We start from the raw sequence: 21,855 nt of genomic DNA, 5'->3' as shown, positions 1-21,855 counted from the left end.
CAGACTGCTTTTATTGTGTAATGTGTGTAATTGTTTCCTCTTTTAAAGGATTCTCCTCCTGAATGCTTGCATCACTTTCACTGTTAATGTCATTTCTCAAGACTACTTGGTATAACAACCTTGCCGGACCCCTTTCCGAATCACCGTCTTGTGTTAAATAATTTGTTTTTAAATTATGTACTGTATGTGTATTGTGTATGTTGTCTGTATGTGTCTACATATTTAAGACCGGAAGTTTATCGCTGTTGATGCAGTGTTTTTACACCGACATATTCGGTTCTTTCATCTCTATTCTCGAAGAGATGAACTTGTAAAATGGATCGTGATGTCCGGATGTCTGTCCGTCTGTCCGTCCGTCAGCTTTTTGCTATTTTTGCTGCTCTTCCTTATCACCCGGTTGATTGTTCTGAAAGTTGACACATGAATACAAGAGAGTATCCCACACAATTGCTCAGGTGTAGCGGTTACCGCTGGATGTACATAATCGCCTTGCACCGGCCAGAACACGGCCAGACGCGCCTCTCCCGGGCATGCCCGGACTCACTGTTCCCGGGCACGCCCGAACCTCCCGGGCACGCCCGGTCTCGTCTTTCCCGGGCATGCCCGCTATCGCCTTTCCAGGGCTCGCCCAGAGCGTCCGGGCATGCCCGCTATCGCCTTTCCAGGGCTCGCCCAGAGCGTCCGGGCATGCCCGCTATCGCCTTTCCAGGGCTCGCCCAGAGCGTCCGGGCATGCCCGCTATCGCCTTTCCAGGGCTCGCCCAGAGCGTCCGGGCATGCCCGCTATCGCCTTTCCAGTGCTCGCCCAGAGCGCCCGGGCACGCCCAGCCTCGACTTGCCAGGCCGCAGCCAAACACGCCCGGGCAGGTCCAGACTCGCCTTTCCAAGGCTCGCCCTTGATACCCGGGCATGCCCGGTATAGCTTTTGCCGGGCAAACTTCCCGACATAAATGTGTATATATATTGTTGCCCGTAAAACGGGCTTGTCAGAATACCTGAGCTGTTTTGTTTCAATAAAGCAACTCGGACGAATTCCGTCTTTGGTCGCGTCAATTCTTTCGACTCGCGTTGGAGCGCAGTTCCTTCATTGGTGACCTACCGACATGGATACGGCAGTGACGGTTAAACTGCCTACCTTCTGGGAGACTCACGCGGCTGTTTGGTTCGCCCAGGCGGACTCCCAGTTCGCCCTGCGAGGCATCACCGCGGACGACACCTGCTTCCACCATGTTGTGGCGGCGCTCGGTTCCACCACCGCGGCCTGCGCCTTGAGCCTCCTCCAGCACCCGCCGGCTGCTGACAAATACGACGCGCTGAAGACGCTCCTCCTCGGTGCTTTCGCCCTCTCACCGGCAGCACGCGCACGGCGCCTGCTTGACCTGCCCGAGCTCGGCGACACGCGCCCGTCCGAGCGCATGGACTATATGCTCTCGTTGCTCGGCGAGCACTCTCCGGCATTCCTGTTCCGGGAGCTGTTCCTCCGTCAGCTGCCTAACCCGGTACGCCTCGCCCTGGCTGGCACGTTGATCACGGATTCCCGCGCCCTCGCCAGGGAAGCCGATAAGATCTCCTCAGCGGGCCAGCACATCGGCGCGGTTACCTGGAGCCCGCCGCCGTCCGAGGCGACGCCTGAGCGCCCTGCGCGGTTGGAGGCCGAACTGCCGGTGCAACTGGCGGCCGCCAAGCCGCACCGCCCGCTTCCGACATGACGGCCGGGGCCTCCACCTGACCGGGCGTGGTGTTATTACCACGCCAGGTTCGGACACAAGGCTCGGACGTGCCGGCCCCCGTGCACTTTCGGCAGGTCGGGAAACGGCCGGGCCGGCGTTCATTCCCAGCCATGAGCGCCGGCCACTCGGGCAACTTGCTGTTTATTCGGGACAAAGCATCTGGACGGCGTTTCCTGTGCGACACCGGCGCCCAACTGAGCGTCATACCTGCCTCCGAGCAGGACAGGCTGGACGCAGTTTGCGGCCCCTCTTTGGTCGCTGCTAATGGCTCGGCCATACGCACTTTTGGCCCACGCATCGTCACCCTCTGCTTCGGCAGCCAGCGCTTTCAATGGACTTTTGTTACCACCAGCGTCCCCATGGCTTTGCTGGGCGCCGACTTCCTCTGCGCGCACGGGCTGCTGGTCGACGTCAAATGACGTCGCCTTGTCCACGCCGAGACCTTCAGCTCCCTGGCGTGCACAATGAGCAGCTCCGCGCCGACCGAACTGGCGTGCGCCCTCCCGGCAACGAACGAGTTCGCTCGCCTGCTCGTGGAATTCCCGGCCCTCACGCGGCCGACGTTTTCGGCCGTCGCGGTGCGGCACGGGATCGAGCACCACATACCCACTACGGGCCCACCGGTCTACGCCAGGGCCCGCCGCCTCGACCCAGCCAAGCTCGCCATGGCAAAGGCCAAATTCGACGCGTTGGAGCACCTCGGCATCGTGCGGCGCTCCGATAGCGCGTGGGCCTCGCCACTGCACATCGTGCCAAAGCCGGGGGGTGGATGGCGCCCATGTGGCGACTACCGCCGTCTCAATGACGCTACCACCCCCGACAGGTACCCGATCCCCCATATTCAGGATTTTTCCGCCCGTTTGGCGGGACGGGTCATCTTTTCGAAAATTGACCTGATACGGGGCTACCACCAGGTACCTGTCCGGGCGGCCGACGTCCCGAAGACGGCCGTCATCACGCCGTTCGGCCTGTTCGAATTTTTGCGGCTGCCGTTTGGCCTCAAGAACGCGGCCCAGGCGTTCCAGCGCTTGATGGACGGCATGCTGCGCGACCTGCCGTTTCTTTTCGTCTATCTGGACGACATCCTCGTCGCCAGCACATCCCGCGCCGAGCACCTCCTCCACCTCCGAACACTGTTCGGTCGCCTCAGCGAGCACGGCTTAATTGTCAATCCGGTCAAATGCCACTTCGGCGTGACGACCGTTGACTTTTTGGGCCACCGCATCACCAAGACCGGGGCCGTGCCGCTGCCGACCAAGGTCGAGGCCATCACCACGTTCCCGCGTCCCCGTTCCATCAAGGCCCTCCAAGAGTTCCTCGGCATGGTGAATTTTTATCACCGATTCGTGCCCCGCGCTGCTCAGCTCATGCGGCCCCTTTACGAGGCCCTCCGGGGCAAGCCGGCCAAGCATGACATTGTTTGGTCCGCGGCCATGGACGCGGCCTTCGCCAGTGCCAAACGGGCCCTCGCCGACGCAACGCTGCTGGCTCACCCGGTGCTCAACGCGCCCATCGCCCTCACTACGGACGCCTCCAACTACGCGGTGGGCGCCGTCCATGAGCAATGGGTGGACGGGGTTTGGCAGCCACTCGCTTTTTTCAGCCGGCAACTCTGGCCGAACGAGTTAAACTACAGCACGTTCGACCATGAGCTGCTCGGGCTATTCCTGGCCGTACGCCATTTCCGACACCTCCTGGAGGGCCGCCCGTTCACGGCTTTTGTCGACCACAAGCCGTTGGTCTACGCAATGGCTAAGGTCACGGAGCCGTGGTCGGCCCGCCAGCAGCGCCACCTCTCCGCTGTGTCGGAGTTCACCACGGACATCCAGCACGTCGCCGGCAAAGACAACGCCATGGCCGACTGCCTTTCGCGGGCCAGCGCGAACGCGGTCCACCTCAGCGTGGACTTCACGCTCATGGCGGCCGACCAGACCACCGACGCCTCGGTGCAGGCACTCCGCGTGGCGGACACGAGCCTCCGCCTGGCCAACATCCCCTTCGAGGGCACCGTCCTGCTCTGCGACGTCTCCCAGGGCCAGCCTCGCCCCATCGTGCCCGTTTCCTGGCAGCGCCGCATCTTCGCCTCCATCCACGGCCTTTCTCACCCGGGCCGGAAAGCTTCTCAGAAGCTGGTGTCGGCGCGTTTCGTCTGGCACGGCCTTCGACGAAACATCCGCGACTGGGCCAACGCCTGCACGGCCTGCCAGCGAGCCAAGGTCCACCGCCACACCCAGGCCCCGCTGGCACCTTTCGCCGTGCCTGAACGGCGTTTCGACCACGTCCACGTGGACCTGGTGGGTCCCCTGCCCCCCTCGCGGGGGTTCACCCACCTGCTCACCATGGTGGACAGGACCACCAGGTGGCCGGAGGCCGTGCCCCTCACCTCCACCACCACCACCGACGTGGCGCAGGCGTTCATCGCCACCTGGGTCGCGCGCTTCGGCGCACCAGTGGACATCTCATCCGACCGCGGCCCACAGTTCACGTCTGAGCTTTGGGGCGCGGTCGCCCGTTCGTTGGGGGTCACGCTGCACCGCACCACGGCCTACCACCCCCAAGCCAATGGGTTGTGCGAGCGGTTTCACCGCTCCATGAAGGCCGCACTCATGGCCGGCCTTCAGGACGACGGTTGGGCCGACCGGCTGCCGTGGGTCCTTTTGGGCCTTCGCACGGCCCCCAAGGAAGACCTCCAGGCGTCCGCCGCCGAGCTCATCTACGGCCAGCCACTCCGCGTCCCGGGCGAATTCGTGCCTGACGCTACCAGTCCCTGGTCCGCCGCTCGCCAGCGCTCGGACCTCCAGGAGGCCGCCCGACGATTTGCCCCCGTGCCGACGTCCCGCCACGGTGGCCCCCAGTCCTACATCCCCCCGGCGCTTCGCACAGCGGAGTACGTCTTTGTGCGTCATGACGCGCACCGGGGGCCACTCCGGCCGCCGTACGACGGGCCCTTCCGGGTCCTGCGACGGGGCGACAAGTCTTTCATCGTCGACTTCGGCGGCCGGCCGGACCGGATTTCTGTGGACCGCCTCAAACCGGCGCACATGGACGTCGACCGACCACCACGGTTGGCCCTTCCTCCGCGGCGAGGCCGCCCCCCGTCCACAGTTCCCCCCGCTCGACCACCCACCACCACGTCAGACCCCTCCCCACGACCCTCCAGGGGTCGCTTCGGCCGGGTCATCCGGACCCCCCTTAAATTGACCCTGCCGGTGCAGGTCGATTCTGGAGGGGCGTGTGTAGCGGTTACCGCTGGATGTACATAATCGCCTTGCACCGGCCAGAACACGGCCAGACGCGCCTCTCCCGGGCATGCCCGGACTCACTGTTCCCGGGCACGCCCGAACCTCCCGGGCACGCCCGGTCTCGTCTTTCCCGGGCATGCCCGCTCTCGCCTTTCCAGGGCTCGCCCAGAGCGTCCGGGCATGCCCGCTATCGCCTTTCCAGGGCTCGCCCAGAGCGTCCGGGCATGCCCGCTATCGCCTTTCCAGGGCACGCCCAGAGCGTCCGGGCATGCCCGCTATCGCCTTTCCAGGGCTCGCCCAGAGCATCCGGGCATGCCCGCTATCGCCTTTCCAGTGCTCGCCCAGAGCGCCCGGGCACGCCCAGCCTCGACTTGCCAGGCCGCAGCCAAACACGCCCGGGCAGGTCCAGACTCGCCTTTCCAAGGCTCGCCCTTGATACCCGGGCATGCCCGGTATAGCTTTTGCCGGGCAAACTTCCTGACATAAATGTGTATATATATTGTTGCCCGTAAAACGGGCTTGTCAGAATACCTGAGCTGTTTTGTTTCAATAAAGCAACTCGGACGAATTCCGTCTTTGGTCGCGTCAATTCTTTCGACTCGCGTTGGAGCGCAGTTCCTTCACAGGCTTCTATTTTTCGATTTTGGATAATGGGGGCTCCCAGGGGGGGAGGGGAGGTTAACGCCTAAACTTTGGATCTATGCTCCTCCCTTGTTTACCAACCAATTGCTCTGAAACCCAAGACAGCCTTTCTACTTGATGGTCCGCACAATTTCTCAAGCTTTGATTTTTTTGATTTCGGATCATGGGGTTCACAGGGGGAGTTACCCCCAGAAACTTTGGATCCCTACTCGTCCCTTATTCATCAACTGATTGCTATGAAACCTGATACAGCCCTTCTACTCGATGGTCTGCAGGATCACTCTGTCTTACATTTTCCGATTTCGTATTTTTCAAATTCGGATAATTGGGGACCCCAGGTGAGAGAGGTGGTGGGGTGGGGGGGGGGGGGTGGGTGGGTGGTGTGTTTAGCATCCTTAAAACAGCAAGTTTCCTGTTTGAAATAATTTTAATTCTGTTTGACTGTTACGAGTGACAGGATCATCTGACTGACAGGATCACTGTTACGACTGCCATCTTTGAACTCCACTCACACCTCACATGAAGTGCAGCTTGCGTTTTCCTGCGCTAGGACATGGAGGCCTGAGACGAACCGGGACGATTCCTGACGAGGTTCAAGAGCAGCTCGGAGGGAAGAGTTTTTCGGAGCTGTTTTCGGATGACGTGCTGATGTCCTTGGACTTCGCGCCAGGCTCTGGGCCGACCGGGCCGACGTGTGTGATATTCAGCAGCATAGATTCCACGAAAGGCCCGACCGAATATCGTCGCTTCGTGGCTGCTTTCCGCCGCCGAAATCCAGCGCGGCTTGGGCGATTCTGCCCCTGTTTGGAGAACACCCAGCGAGGCCTTCATCGGGGCCGAGCGAGCAAGGCTTCCGCTGCCAAAATCCAGCGTGGCTTGGGCGATTTTGCCCCTGTTTGGAGAACACCCAGCGAGGCCTTCATCGGGGCCAAGCGAGCAAGGGCGTGTCGGGACCTGGTTCGCGCCATTGACCGAGTGGTTCGCACCAACCGGAGCTGTTTTCGGATGACGTGCTGATGTCCTTGGACTTCGCGCCAGGCTCTGGGCCGACCGGGCTGACGTGCACCGAAGTCCTTTCCAAGGGTGTGGTGCTGACCGGGCTGTCGTGGTGCTGACCGGGCAAACGTGGCGTGGTGCTGACGGGGCCCCCGCAGCCGTGATGCCCCCCCCCCCCAGAATTTCCATGTTTTAAACGTTTCCCAGCATTTACCCTGGATTAGAATAGGTACACCGTATCCCTGCGTGTCGTAAGAGACAACTATGCATGAAGGTTGGCATCAGGAAGGGCATCCGGCCATAAGAACATTGCCTCAAAAAGAGAACCATGACAATTACAACTACATATGGGCAGGTTACAGCCCGAAGTGGAGATCGGTTTCTGAGGTTTGGGACATGGAATGTACGGACAATGACAGGGAGATCAGGAGAAGTAGTGGAAGTATTGGTCAGAAGAAGAGTGGACATATGTTGTGTGCAAGAGACGAGATGGAAGGGAAGTGGTGTGAGAATGGTGAAGGGTAGGCAGGGACAGAAATACAAGTTTGTGTGGCAAGGGTGCCTGGAGGGCGTGAATGGTGTTGGTGTCCTGTTTTCTGAGGAGTTTGTAGACAGTGTGGTGAGTGTGACGAGAGTGAGTGATAGGTTGATGATGGTGAAAATGATGATGGGAAAGCTCTTGGTGAACGTCATCTCGGGATATGCTCCGCAGGTTGGTCGGAATGATGAAGAGAAGGACAAGTTCTGGTGTGCGATAGAGAAGCTGATGGAAAACATGAAAGATGAGGAAGTTGGTGTGTTTGGAGGAGACCTAAATGGACATGTGGGAAGGAGTATGGATGGTTTTGAGGGAGTTCATGGGGGTTACGGATATGGTGTGAGAAATGGAGAAGATGAAAGGATTTTGGAGTTTGCTGATGGAGCTGATTTGTTGATTTGTAATAGTCAGTTCCAGAAAGAGGATAATAAGCTTGTTACATACACATCAGGTGGGTCGACGACAACCGTTGACTACCTGATGGTGCGTAGGCGAGATAGGGGGCACCTCCGGGAAACAAAGGTGATCCCCGGGGAGGAGGCTGTTTCACAGCACCACTTGGTTGTCTGCGACGTAAGGGTGAAAGGTGCGAGGAGAGCTCGGCGGGTGAAGTACCAACCGAGAATGAAGGTGTGGAGGTTGAAAGAGGTGATAGTAAGGGAGGCATTAAAAGAGAGGCTGAGTAGGGTCGAGGATGATGTGGTTGAGCTTGAAAGTGGTTGGATGGCAATGAACGCTAGTCTGTTGGGAGCTGTTGGTGAGGTATGTGGATGGACAAAAGGACCACCGAGGCACTCGGAAGCATGGTGGTGGGATGATGAAGTTGGAAAGAGGATTGACGAGAAGAGGAAGAAGTTCAAGGAGTGGCAGAAGGCGAAGGGTATGGGGGCATAAACAGCAGAGCATGAAAGTTAGAAGGCAGGCAAGAAGGCTGCAAAGAAAGAGGAGGAGGAGATGGGCAGGAGGCATGTAGGAAAATGTTCGGAGAACGCTTGGATTCGGAAGAGGGTCAGAGAGCAGCATTCACGATTGCAAAGCAGATAGCGAAAGAGAGGTGTGATGTGATGGGGGTGAGTTGCTTGAAGGATGAAGTGGGACAAATCGTTGTGGACCCAGATGGAATTAAAGGAAGATGGAAAAGATATATGGAAATGCTGTTGAATACAGAGAATGAATGGGATGGCAACATAGAGAGTAACCCAATTTTAGGACCGGCAGAGAAGATAACTGAGAAGGAAGTTGAGGAAGCGATAAAAGCAATGAAGAGTAGCAAAGCGGGAGGGCCGACGGGAGGTGTGGGAGATATGTTGAAGGCAGCAGGAAGTTGGGGTGTGAAGAGAATGACAGAGATCTGTAATCTGGCGGTGAAAGAAGGCCGCATTACAGTGGATTGGGAACTGAGTACCCTCGTCCCTCTATACAAGGGGAAAGGTGACCCTCTAGACTGTGGCTCGTACCGAGCGATAAAGTTATTGGAGCATGGAATGAAGGTATTGGAAAGGGTGTTGGAGAGGAGGATAAGGAACAAATTGAAGATCGACGAAATGCAGTTTGGATTTATGCCAGGAAGAGGAATGACAGACGTGCTTTTTATTGTGAGGCAGTTGCAGGAGAAGTACATGGAGAAGAGGAAGAAGTTGTTTCTTGGGTTTGTTGAACTGGAGAAAGCATTCGATAGGGTTCCACGCAAAGTATTGACATGGGCAATGAGGAAGTTAGGAGTGGAGGAATGGTTGATCAGAGTAGTGATGGCAATGTACAAAAGAGCACGCACAGCTGTAAGGACGAAGGACGGGAACAGTGGTGAGTTTGAGGTGAAGGTGGGAGTGCATCAGGGGTCGGTACTAAGTCCACTACTATGGCCACGGTGCTGTGATGGAGGTGCTGGCTCAGAACGTAAAGGAGGGTTTACCTTGGGAGTTGTTGTATGCAGATGATCTGGTGTTGATTGCAGAAAGTATGGATGGACTGAAGGAAAAGATGAACAAGTGGAAGGAATGTATGGAGACAAAAGGTCTGAAGGTGAATATCGGAAAGACGAAGGTGATGGCGAGTGGTAAAGCATGTGGTGAGGTGGAAAGAACTGGGAAGTGGCCCTGTGCTGTGTGCAGGAAGGGTGTCGGAGTGAACTCCATTCAATGTACAATGTGCGCTGAGTGGGTTCATCAAAAATGTAGTGGTCTGAGAGGGTCATTAACCAATGTGGCAGCTACATTCAAATGTAAGGTGTGCACAGGGGGAGCTGCAGATGGAGGAATGTTGAGTTGGATCTTGGAGATGGCGTGAAGCTGGAAGGTGTGAAAACATTTTGCTGCCTCGGAGACATACTGAATGGAGAAGGTGGATCAGACTCGGCAACGGTTGCTAGAATGAGATGTGCATGGAAGAAGTTTCGGGAACTGAGTGGCATGCTGATTATGAGGGGAGTGTTGAAGCTGAAGGGAAAGGTGTATGCTGCATGTGTGAGAAGTGTTATGATTTATGGGAGCGAGACATGGGTAATGAACGTAGAGCAGCAACGAAGGTTGGAAAGGGTGGAAATGCGAATGGTTCGATGGATGTGCGGAGTATCGTTTAGAGAGAGGACGACAAATGATGAATTGCGAAAAATGATGGGAATGCAGCCTGTGATTGATGTTGTGAAGAGGAACAGGTTGAGATGGTTTGGTCATGTGTTGAGGAAGGATGAAAGTGACTGGTTGAGAAGAGTGATGGAAATGAATGTAGAAGGAAGGAGAGGACGGGGAAGACCAAGAAAGACTTGGCCAAAGATGGTGGAAGAAGAAATGCGGGCAAGGGGGTTAACAAGGAGAGATGCAGAAAATAGGGCAAGATGGAGAAGATTGTCATGGGGACCGCAAGGCTGACCCCCGCTCTAGCAGGGAAAATGGCCTTAAAATGCATGTTGTTGTTGTTGTTGTTGACTGCCAGACAGGCAGATTAAAAATAATTGTCTCTCTACTCTCTGTGCAAATGCGATCAGGTCAAATTCAGATCCAAAGTACTGCTAAACTATAGGTTTTCCGATTTTTGTTCCGATTCGTGTTCAAAATATGACATTCAATTGAAACCAAGTAAGTTGTTCTTCGATCATGAACTGACATTTTTAGACAGACAGAAGTGAACCTATTGCTTCACCCCACTTTTCTCTTCACATGTGCAGGCAGGGTAACAACAAGAACAGTGCCATTTTATAGTTTCCATCAATATTTTGTGTGTCCACCCTTTGTCTTGGTCAGTAGCCATCACTCTTTTACCCATGCTTCCTGTATACGACTAAAGCACTGTTACAGGTGTATTGTGTCCAATATCCTGTAGTCCATTCCACAGTTCTAAGGTTAGTTGGGTTCCTCTTGTTTTTCTCCGTTTCCAAGTAATCCCATAGGTCCTCGATGTGACTCATGCCCAGACTCTGGGATGGCCATTCCAACACTGGGAGCACACCAGCTATAACCTTGTTATCCAAATATTGTTTTACTATATTGGAATTTTACTATATTTTACGATATTGGAGAAGATGAACAAGTGGAAGGAATGTATGGAGACAAAAGGTTTGAAGGTGAATATCGGAAAAACGAAGGTGATGGCAAGTGGTAAAGCATGTGGGGAGGTGGAAAGAACTGGGAAGTGTCCGTGTGCTGTGTGCAGGAAGGGTGTCGGAGTGAATTCCATTCAATGTACAATGTGCGCTGAGTGGGTTCATCAAAAATGTAGTGGTTTGAGAGGGTCATTAACCAGTGTGGCAGCTACATTCAAATGTAAGGTGTGCACAGAGGGAGCTGCAGATGGAGGGAATGTTGAGTTGGATCTTGGAGACGGCGTGAAGCTGGAAGGTGTGAAAACATTTTGTTACCTTGGAGACATGCTGAATGGAGAAGGTGGATCAGACTCGGCAACGGTTGTTCGAGTGAGGTGTGCATGGAAGAAGTTTCGGGAACTGAGTGGCGTGCTGATGAGGAGGGGAGTGTCATTGAAGCTGAAGGGAAAGGTGTATGCTGCATGTGTGAGAAGTGTTATGATTTATGGGAGTGAGACATGGTGTAATGAACGTAGAGCAGCAATGAAGGTTGGAAAGGGTGGAAATGCGAATGGTTCGGTGGATGTGCGGAGTATCGTTGAGAGAGAGGAAGACAAATGATGAATGGCAAAAGATGATGGGAATAGAGCCTGTGATGGATGCTGTGAAAAGAAACAGGTTGAGATGGTTTGGTCATGTGTTGAGGAAGGATGAAAGTGACTGGTTGAAAAGAGTGATGGGAATGAATGTAGAAGGAAGTAGAGGACGGGGAAGACCGAGAAAGACTTGGCTAAAGATGGTCGAAGAAGAAATGCGGGCAAGGGGGTTAACAAGGAGAGATGCAGAAAATAGGGCAAAATGGAGAACATTGTCATGGGGACCGCAAGGCTAACCCCCGCTCTTGCAGGGAAAATGGCCTTAAAATGCCTGTTGTTGTGTTGTTGTATATTGGAAGTGTGTTTTAGGTCATTGTGCTGTTGATAAAACGAACGCTCTTCCGATGAAACGTTTTCTGCTGGGAACTGTATGGTGCTGTACTGTCCTTCAATTTTGTTGGCATCCCATCTTTTTTGTGGCCCGATTTTATTTCCTTTTTCGACCATATTTTTGTCACATACAAGCAGTGAGCACAGGAGCATTAAGCCCAAATAACCCCACCATCGATTATCTGCTCAATCCGGGTTTGCAATCGGCATGACCTAATATATTGTTGCGGATATGAGGATTGTGTTTTTTTTATTGTGTTGTATTGTATAGTAAATTGTTGTAAATATCACCCTCTGTAAAATGTAATGATTCCTTGTAAATGCCTCCAGTGTTGTGTAAAGGTCAAAGGGCGTCCCATAATTAGTCCATAAAGCATACACATCAGCCAATCATAGATTTCCCCCTGGTTGATAGTTATATCTTTATTATGTGTATTAGGGTAAGGCCTTGTCTTCCATTAAGATGACACTCCATTGCACCAAGTGAAATAGATAGATTCCCTTCATTCTTAATTCCCATTCCCAAAACCTCCATTTCCCCTTTCATCATTGCCAAGCCTCGATTGCCAATTACATCCCCTCCAAAACCACCATTGAACATGTGCTTGGGTCGGGGAAGACGGGCGTGCCCGCCCGTCATCATCAAGGGCGGAGCCAGAGGGTCGCGCGACTAACCAGGGCCGAGGTGAGCACACCGATGGGCGTGTCCTGAAGGCCAGCGGCTTGATCGCCGGAGGTGATATAAAGGCGCGCGCGCAAGAAGCAAGGGGGCGTGGAGTGGTCGGTGGTAAAGAGTGGTTGGACCAAGAAAGAGAACATAGAGAACATCCAAGGAGAGGACATCCCGGAAAGCACAAAGCCTGCTATTCGTCGCCTTGCTCGCCAAGGTTGGACTGAGCAGTAGTTAACAGCAAGAAGCCTGTTGTAGTCCTGGAAAAGCACGCGACGTCCACCGCCGCAGCAGCAGACAACAGCAGCAGCAGCGGCGGCCACAGCAGCAACAACAGCCGCTTGGGGCCTGGACGGCAGTTTTGAGCAGGGCCGCGAAGGAACGGCGGCTGCTAAATGCGCCGATCGTGCTGCAGGACCCCCTTGGACCTTCCTCTCCCTCCAGCCATCCACCTCCTACCTTTCCACCCTTCTTGTGTACGTGAGTTTGTTCTGTGTGTCTTGTCCCTGGGTATTTAATTAAGTTTGTATAAGCCAGGTTGCACTGTGTCTAAAATCTTCTATAAATTATTTTATTATCTTTCCTTCTTCCTTGGTTATTTTGAGCCTGTATATAGTAGGAATAAATTTAGTAGTATTTTCAACCTTTTTTTCGTCTTCTTCTTCTTCTTCTTCACATCCGTGTCGCTTTTGTCTTTTACATATTGAATATCTGTGGCGCGATCCGGCCAACATTCGGGAATCGGGTTAGTTGGGGTAATTGTTAGGCCGCGGTGCCATCCGCTCGGCACACCAACATCCTTATCCGCGGGCCGTAACAATATGTACCTCATGTATATGACATAACATGACATGTATATTGTATATGTATATGACATGGATGTATATGAGTGGTTGTATAAGAACAACTCTGCTCGTGTACCTCTGGGACACTGACTGTGTTGCCACACCCCTTTCCCTTGACACCCTAGGCCTAGATGGTTTACGGGTGAGGTGGATTCATAGCCTGATTGGGTGCTTAATGATACAGGTGCATGAGTGTGTGACATTGTTTGTGGGGAGATTTGCAATTTAAGTTAAAATGAGCAGGCATAGCCTGGGACTGGAAAGAGGTGTTTGAGTGATGCATTGTTGTTTGTATGTCTTACCTTTTGTTTGCGGACATGTTATCTGTGCAGGTGTATGATAAGCGTATATTGTTGATCCGGTTGAACAATGACCTACAAACCTGCATGGACTTTCTCCAAGAGCCCATTGTTCTGCATGCCCACCTAAAGAAAATGTATACTCAATATCCACAGGTAGAGTTGCGTCTCAGTAAGCAAATCGTGTTGCAGTTACATGTTACTAAAGCCATCATAAAGGATTATATAGGTTGCAAGAGGGCTCTAAAAGTTGGATTCATCATTTATTTGTCACAAAAGACCAGACGTCATGAATGGAAGTATCGTCCAGAGGATGAAGAGAAGGCTGAGCTTGGGCGATAGAGGAAATTCCTGGAGCAGGGCTTGGCTTCCCGGGGCCCCAATCTTGTGTCTGGTGCAACAAGCAGCTACAGTGAGACCCTGAATGCATTGAAGGTTTGCAAACAATTTGAATACATGTTGAAGGAAAAACATTGGAAACGTCCCTTTCCTACTATACTTACAATTCGACTGACTGTCATTGTTTACCTCAAAGGAGAATGTTGACCTGCTTTGTAAGATATCTGAGATGCGGAAGGAGCTCCATGCAGCACGACAACAAAACAAAAGTGATGCATCAACACAAGGTATGTAAAAGTATTGGGGGAGGTGGGCGTGAGGATGGTAGAGAAATTTCTGGGTTTTCTCTGTGAGTTTTCGAAGAAGTGATGAGTATAAATTGTTACACTGAAACACCGCAGTGGAGTGGGCTGGGTGGACACCTCCTAGCTGAGAGGAACACTGGGAGGCATTTTCCACCATTTCTGCGTCACGGTTTGTTCGTGATGTGGGATTTTAAATAATTCCAGCCAAGGTTTAAATTTCCACAATATTAAAACATGTTGGCAAGGTGGACGATTATTTCTGGCATCCTTTTAATGCGTTTTACAAATTACATCAGGGAACTCACAATGCACCCTGATATGCCTTTTTGTAATATTGTGCAGAATCACTGCAGATATTCAAAGTTAAATTCTGTGTTAATTGAATTATAATTGAAACACAGCTGTAACATCAGCAGTCCTTTGTTGGTCACTTTTCAAAATAAAATACACCACCCTTAATGCCTTTTACAGTTTACACCACTTACAATGCTTTCATAAAGTATTCACACCCCTTGACTTTTTCACATTTTGTTGTATTGCAGCCTGAATTTAAAATGGATTTTGAAATGATTTTGAATTTAAAATTTAAAATGACCTATGGCCTTTGACCTCATGACCCCAAAATCTAATCAGTTCATCTGTACGTCATTATACATACCTGCACCAAGTTTGACTAAGATCCCTTCAGCCGTTCTCAAGTTACGGTTAAATGAAAACCTATCACGGACGACGGATGGACGGACAGCCGGAAAACCTGAAAACATAATGCCTCTGGCGACTTCGTCGATGGAGGTATAAAAAGAGGCATATGAAGCAGAATAAGAAGAAGGATGAAATGGATTAAAAAGGCAAAGAAAAAGGCTGGGTGTGTGTTGGTTGGTATGATATCAGCAGAAGGAAAACTTTTCATTCAAACTTTGGTCCTGATGTTCCAGGTTTATAGATGAAGTGCTATTCTTTAAGTTTCTGGGAGTCATTGTTGCTGTGAAGAGTCGAATCAGAAATTGCCATGTGATGGATTGTGTCCCGCAAGGTTGAAATGGCAAAAGACCGATTTACGGATGTCATTGTTGTTATATCTGACATCTTTGAGATGTTTCTGGAACCAGTCTCCAAGCTGTCTTGCAGTTTCACCGACATAGAGTTTACTGCGGAGTGAACATGAAATGCAGTAAATTACGTTAGAGGTGGTGCAGGTAAAATGATTGGAAATATTGACGAATGTGAGGTCATTGGTGACGTCACAGACCCTCTATCAATCACTTCCCGTTTCCCGTCTCTCTCTTTTACTTCGCCAAAAGGTTAAGACTGAAACGTCAGCACCTTTTCCTCTTTCATGTGGATAAATCAACCATTTACTTTTTTCAATTTTGATTAGATTGGCGAAGGAAAAAAAGAAAAAGAAAAGATTGTAGCGGCTACCGCTGCGTTTACACAATCGCCTTGCACCTACCAAGGACGCGGAGCGATCACCATGCCGGGCTCGTCCAGGATGCCCGGGCAGGCCCGCGCTCAACTTGCCAGGCCTCGGCCGGGACACCCGGGCATGCCCGGGCATGCCCGCCCTCGACTTGCCAGGCCGCGGCCAGGACGCCCGGCCACGCCCCCTCTCGCCTTTCCCGGGCAAACGCTCCAGGATAATGTGTGTATATATATTGCTGCCCGATAAACGGGCTTTTCAGAGTACCCGAGTTGTTTTGTGACAATAAAGAAACTCGGACGAATTCCAGCTTTTTGTCGCGTCCATTCTTCCGATTACGTGGGAGCACAGCTCCTTCATTGGTGACCTACCGACATGGACACGGCAGTTGCCCTTAAACTGCCTACCTTCTGGGAGGCTCACGCGGCGGTTTGGTTCGCCCAGGCGGACTCCCTATTCACCCTGCGAGGCATCACGGCCGACGACACCCGCTTCCACCATGTGGTAGCAGCGCTCGGTTCAGCCACCGCGGCCTGCGCCCTGAGCCTCCTCGAGAGCCCGCCAGCCGCTGACAAATACGGCGCGATTAAAAAGCTCCTCCTCGACGCTTTCGCCCTCCCATCGGCGGAACGCGCACGGCGCCTGCTCGACCTGCCCGAGCTCGGCGACACGCGCCCGTCCGAGCGAATGGACTACATGCTTTCGCTGCTCGGCGAGCACTCTCCGGCATTCCTGTTCCGGGAGCTGTTCCTCCGTCAGCTGCCTAGCCCGGTACGCCTCGCCCTGGCGAGCACGACGATCACGGATCCCCGTGCCCTCGCCAGGGAAGCCGACAAGATCTCCGCGGCAGGCCAACGTATTGCAGCAGTGACCTGGGGCCCACCGCCGTCCGACGCAACGCCCATGGCGCACCCGGCACGGTCGACGACCGAACTGCCGACGCAATTGGCGGCCGCAACGCCGAGCCGACCACCTCCAGCACGACGACCGGGGCCTCCACCTGACCAAGCGTGGTGTTACTATCATGCCAGGTTCGGACAGAAGGCCCGGACATGCCGACCCCCGTGCACCTTCGGCAGGCCGGGAAATGGTCGGGCCGGCGTTCATTACCAGCCATGAGCGCCGGCCACACGGGCAACTTACTGTTCATCATGGACAAAGCGTACGGACGGTGCTTCCTGTGCGACACCGGCGCCCAACTGAGCGTCATACCCGCCTCCGATCAGGACAGGCAGTCCGCAGTTTGCAGCCCCTCCTTGGTTGCGGCCAACGGATCGGCCATCCGCACCTTCGGCCCGCGCAACGTCACCCTCTGCTTCGGCGGCCAACGCTTTACTTGGACTTTTGTAACCGCCAGCGTGCCCATGGCTCTGCTAGGCGCCGACTTCCTCTGCGCACACGGACTGCTGGTGGACGTCCAACGGCGTCGCCTCATCAACGCTGAGACCTTCAGCTCCCTGGTATGCACATTGAGCAGCTCCGCTCCGACCGAGCTGGCATGCGCCCTCCCGGCGGCGAACGAGTTTGCTCGCCTGCTCACGGAGTTCCCGGCCCTCACGCGGCCGACGTTTTCGGTCGTCGCAGTACGACATGGGATCGAGCACCACATACCAACCACGGGCCCGCCGGTCTACGCCAGAGCCCGCCGCCTCGACCCAGCCAAGCTCGCCGTGGCCAAAGCCGAGTTCGACGCTTTGGAACACCTCGGCATCGTGCGGCGCTCCGATAGCGCGTGGGCTTCGCCACTACACATCGTCCCAAAACCAGGGGGCGGCTGGCGCCCATGTGGCGACTACCGCCGCCTTAACGGCGCTACCACCCCCGACAGGTATCCGATCCCGCACATCCAAGACTTCTCCGCCCGTCTGGCAGGACGGGTCATTTTTTAAAAAATCGATCTCATACGGGGATATCACCAGGTACCTGTCAGGGCGGCCGACGTCCCTAAAATGGCCGTCATCACGCCGTTCGGCTTATTCGAATTCCTACGGATGCCGTTTGGCCTCAAGAACGCGGCTCAGGCGTTCCAGCGCTTGATGGACGGCGTGCTGCGTGACCTGCCGTTCCTCTTCGTTTACCTGGACGACATCCTCGTCGCCAGCACGTCCCGGGCCGAGCACCTCCTCCACCTCCGAACACTGTTCGGGCGCCTCAGCGAGCACGGCCTCATCGTCAACCCGGCCAAATGCCACTTCCGCACGACGGCCGTTGATTTTTTGGGCCACCACATCACCAAGAACGGGGCCGTGCCGCTGCCAACCAAGGTCGAGGCCATCACCACGTTTCCGCGTCACGCTCCATAAAGGCCCTGCAGGAATTCCTGGGAATGGTGAATTTCTATCACTGCTTCGTGCCCCGTGCTGCTCAACTCATGCGGCCCCTCTACGGAGCCCTCCGGGGCAAGCCGGCCAAGCACGACGTCGTCTGGTCCGCAGCAATGGACGCGGCCTTCCAAAGCTCAAAGCGGGCCCTCGCCGACGCAACACTGCTCGCTCACCCGGTGCTCAACGCTCCCATCGCCCTCACCACGGATGCCTCCGACTACGTGGTGGGCGCCATACATGAGCAATGGGTGAACGGGGTTTGGCAGCCACTCGCTTTTTTCAGCCGGCAGCTCCGGCCGAACGAGCTCAAATATAGCACGTTTGACCGTGAGCTCCTCGGTCTACACCTGGCCGTTTGCCATTTCCGCCACCTCCTGGAGGGCCGACCCTTCACGGCGTTCGTCGACCACAAGTCGTTGGTTTACGCAATGGCCAAGGTCACGGAGCCGTGATCGGCCCGCCAACAGCGCCACCTCTCCGCCGTGTCGGAGTTTACCACGGACATCCGACACGTCGCCGGAAAAAACAACGCCATGGCCGACTGTCTTTCTCGGGCCAGCGCGAACGCGGTCCACCTCGGCGTGGACTTCGCGCTTATGGCGGCGGACCAAACCACCGACACCACGGTGCAAGCCCTCCGGGCGGCGGACACGGGCCTCCGCCTGGCCGACATCCCCTTCGCGGACACTGTCCTGCTCTGCGACGTCTCCCAAGGCCAGCCTCGCCCCATCCTGCCCGTTACCTGGCAATGCCGCATCTTTGCCTCCCTCCACGGCCTTTCCCACCCGGGCCGGAAAGCTTCCCAGAAGCTGGTGTCGGCGCGATTCGTCTGGCACGGCCTTCGACGGGACGTCCGCGATTGGACCAGCACCTGCACAGCCTGCCAACAGGCCAAGGTCCACCGACACACCCAGGCCCCGCTGGCACCTTTCACCGTGCCCGAACGACGTTTCGACCACGTCAACGTGGATCTGGTGGGCCCCCTCCCCCCATCACGGGGGTTCACACACCTGCTCACCATGGTGGACAGGACCACCAGGTGGCCGGAGGCCGTTCCCCTCGTCTCCACCACCACCGCCGACATAGCGCAGGCTTTTATCGCCACCTGGGTCGCCCACTTCGGCGCACCGGCGGACATCTCGTCGGACCGCGGACCGCAGTTCACCTCCGAGCTGTGGGGCGCGGTCGCCCGCAACCTGGGGGTCAAGCGCCACCGTACTACGGCCTACCACCCCCAAGCCAACAGGTTGTGCGAGCGATTCCACCGCTCCATGAAGGCCGCGCTCATGGCCGGCCTTCAAGACGGCGGTTGGGCCGACCGGCTGCCGTGGGTGCTTTTGGGCCTCCGCACGGCCCCCAAGGAGGACCTCCGGGCATCCACCGCCGAGCTTGTCTACGGCCAGGCGCTACGCGTCCCGGGCGAATTCGTGCCCGACGCTACCAGTCACTGGTCCGCAGCTCACCAGCGCTCGGACCTCCAGGAGGCCGCCCGACGGTTTGCCCCCGTGCCAACATCCCACCACGGTGACCCCCAGTCCTACGTCCCCCCAGCGCTTCGCACAGCGGAGTACGTTTTTGTGCGTCATGACGCACATCGGGGGCCACTCCGGCCGCCGTACGACGGGCCCTTCCGGGTCCTGCGACGGGACGACAAGTCGTTCGTCATCGACATCGGCGGCAGGTCGGACCGGATTGCGGTGGACCGCTTCAAGCCGGCGCACGTGGACATCGACCAACCGCCACGGTTGGGCCTTCCGCCGCAGGGAGGCCGCCCCCCGTCCACGGTGCCCCCCACTCGACCGCCCACCACCACACCGGACCCCCCCCCCCCCCCGCGACCCACCAGGGGTCGCTTCGGCCGGGTCATCAGGACCCCCCTCAAATTGACCCTGCCGGTGCAAGTCGATTCTGGGGGGACGTGTGTAGCGGCTACCGCTGGGTTTACACAGTCGCCTTGCACCTCCCAAGGACGCGGAGCGATCACCATGCCGGGCTCGTCCAGGACGCCCGGGCAGGCCCGTGCTCAACTTGCCAGGCCTCGGCCGGGATGCCCAGGCATGCCCGGGCACGCACGGCCACGCCCGCTCTCGACTTGCCGGGCCACGTCCGGGACGCCCGGGCATGCCCGGGCATGCCCGCCCTCGACTTGCCAGGCCGCGGCCAGGACGCCCGGCCAAGCCCCCTCTCGCCTTTCCCGGGCAAACGCTCCGGGATAATGTGTGTATATATATTGCTGCCCGATAAACGGGCTTTTCAGAGTACCCGAGTTGTTTTGTGACAATAAAGAAACTCGGACGAATTCCAGCTTTTTGTCGCGTCCATTCTTCCGATTACGTGGGAGCACAGCTCCTTCAAGATAACAGAGAAAACCCTTGCAGTTGCATTATCCATGAAATTCCTCGTCTTTATAAAACTGTTTTCCTTTCTCATGTACTTTGCCATTGTAACATGAGTCACTGCATCCATCCATTTTGCAGGTCCATGAAGCCAGGAAGATTGTTGGTTTTCGTCATGGTTGTTCAGTTCCAACTTCCCATTCGCCATCGTCATGACATGAGACATGCTATACCACATTACTTTGTTTCCACTGTCCGTCTTTGTCTTGTTTTTGACTGTAATAAAAAGGAATATTTAAAGAGGATACATTTTGTATTTATTTTTCACATGCGTGAAGCAAAAACATTTAAAATTAAGAGTTCGGTTTGTATTTTGTTTGCATATTGTAACCGAGAGAGAGATATATAGCCTGGTGTTGGCTTAGCGGTTAGCGTGCCGGCTTGGGATCCTAGGATCCTGGGTTCGAATCCCGGTCGATCGCTGAATTAACGCCAGGGGGGTTGACTCAGCCTGTCATCCTTCCGAGGTCGGCAAATTGAGTACCAGCTTGCTGGGATGAATGATCCCAGTGTGTACCCCGGTTTAGAATAGGTACACCGTATCCCTGTGCATCGTAAGAGCGTGACTAAGGGTTGGCGTCAGGAAGGGCATCCGGCCATAAAAACATTGCCTCAAACAGGGAACCATGATTGTCATGGGGCCCGCAAGGCTAACCCCCGCTCTAGCGGGGAAAAATGGCCTTAAAAAAAACGATCATTCATTCAAGAGAGAGAGAGAGAGAGAGAGAGAGAGACACCACCTTTATCGGTCATTTTTCCCCACAGAGCAGGGGGTTGGCCATTTTTCAGGCACCGTGGTCCACTTTTTGAAGCAATGTTTTACGGCCGGATGCCCTTCCTGCCTCCAACCCTGTTGGTCGCCTCTTACGGCACACAGGGAATTTCCAGTGAACTGGAACTCAATTTGCTGACCTAGGAAGGATGACAGGCTGAGTCAACCCCCCTGGCGTTAATTCAGCGATCGACCGGGATTCGAATCCAGGATCCTAGGATCCCAAGCCATCACCTTAACCACTAAGCCAACACCAGGCTCATATTGTAACCCACAGCTGCTCCAAAAACTGTTTAAGCTCAACCTGTTTGGTGTTCTCTTCTGAGTGCTTGACTCAATGACTCATGGTGTTGGGATCTGAGGATCAAATCACATAGACTGCGTGTTGATTTGTCCATTGTCTACTAATGTTCCTGTAATTCACCTCACTGTCCTGTGTGATATGTGCACACGTGATGTGTGCAAAGTTGCAGTGATCCTGCGTCAAGTCCGTCTGTAATGGTTGCTCCGACTCCACGCCCTCCCTCACCTCAAAGGGCGTCACCACAGACTCTACTCAAGATGTCTCAACTCCGTGTTTGTCTCCAAATCTTGTGTACCAAACTCGACCTGCTCTCTCTACACCTTATCCATTCGTACTCACTGTCTACTGGATTTTGTGTCTTTCTCACGTGAGAAAGAAAGCCTTGAGCATGTGCATCAGCTAAAGGCCCAGAGGGTTTTCGTGTTCATGTTCTCAAATCATGCTCTGCTGTTCGTACTTCTCCATCTGATCGTTAGCCTGTCCTTCTCTTATGGCTACCTTCAATCTGGCAGGTTCCATCGGAATTACGTG

General features: G+C 54.8%; 1 long non-coding RNA gene across 1 annotated transcript; it reads left to right on the top strand.

Annotated features, from left to right (window-relative positions):
- Positions 1-13,439: 13,439 nt before the first annotated feature.
- LOC137418278 (uncharacterized) lies at positions 13,440-20,489 on the top strand. The gene is made up of 4 exons (XR_010982600.2): positions 13,440-13,620; positions 13,744-13,899; positions 14,000-14,090; positions 20,330-20,489. It is a non-coding gene; the product is annotated as an uncharacterized LOC137418278 (long non-coding RNA).
- The last annotated feature ends 1,366 nt before the right edge of the window (positions 20,490-21,855 follow it).

This window comes from Myxine glutinosa, chromosome 7 (assembly GCF_964187855.1).
Source record: "Myxine glutinosa chromosome 7, kmMyxGlut1.1, whole genome shotgun sequence".
Lineage (NCBI taxonomy): Eukaryota > Metazoa > Chordata > Myxini > Myxiniformes > Myxinidae > Myxine > Myxine glutinosa.
This window is presented reverse-complemented; position numbering and strand designations above follow the sequence as displayed.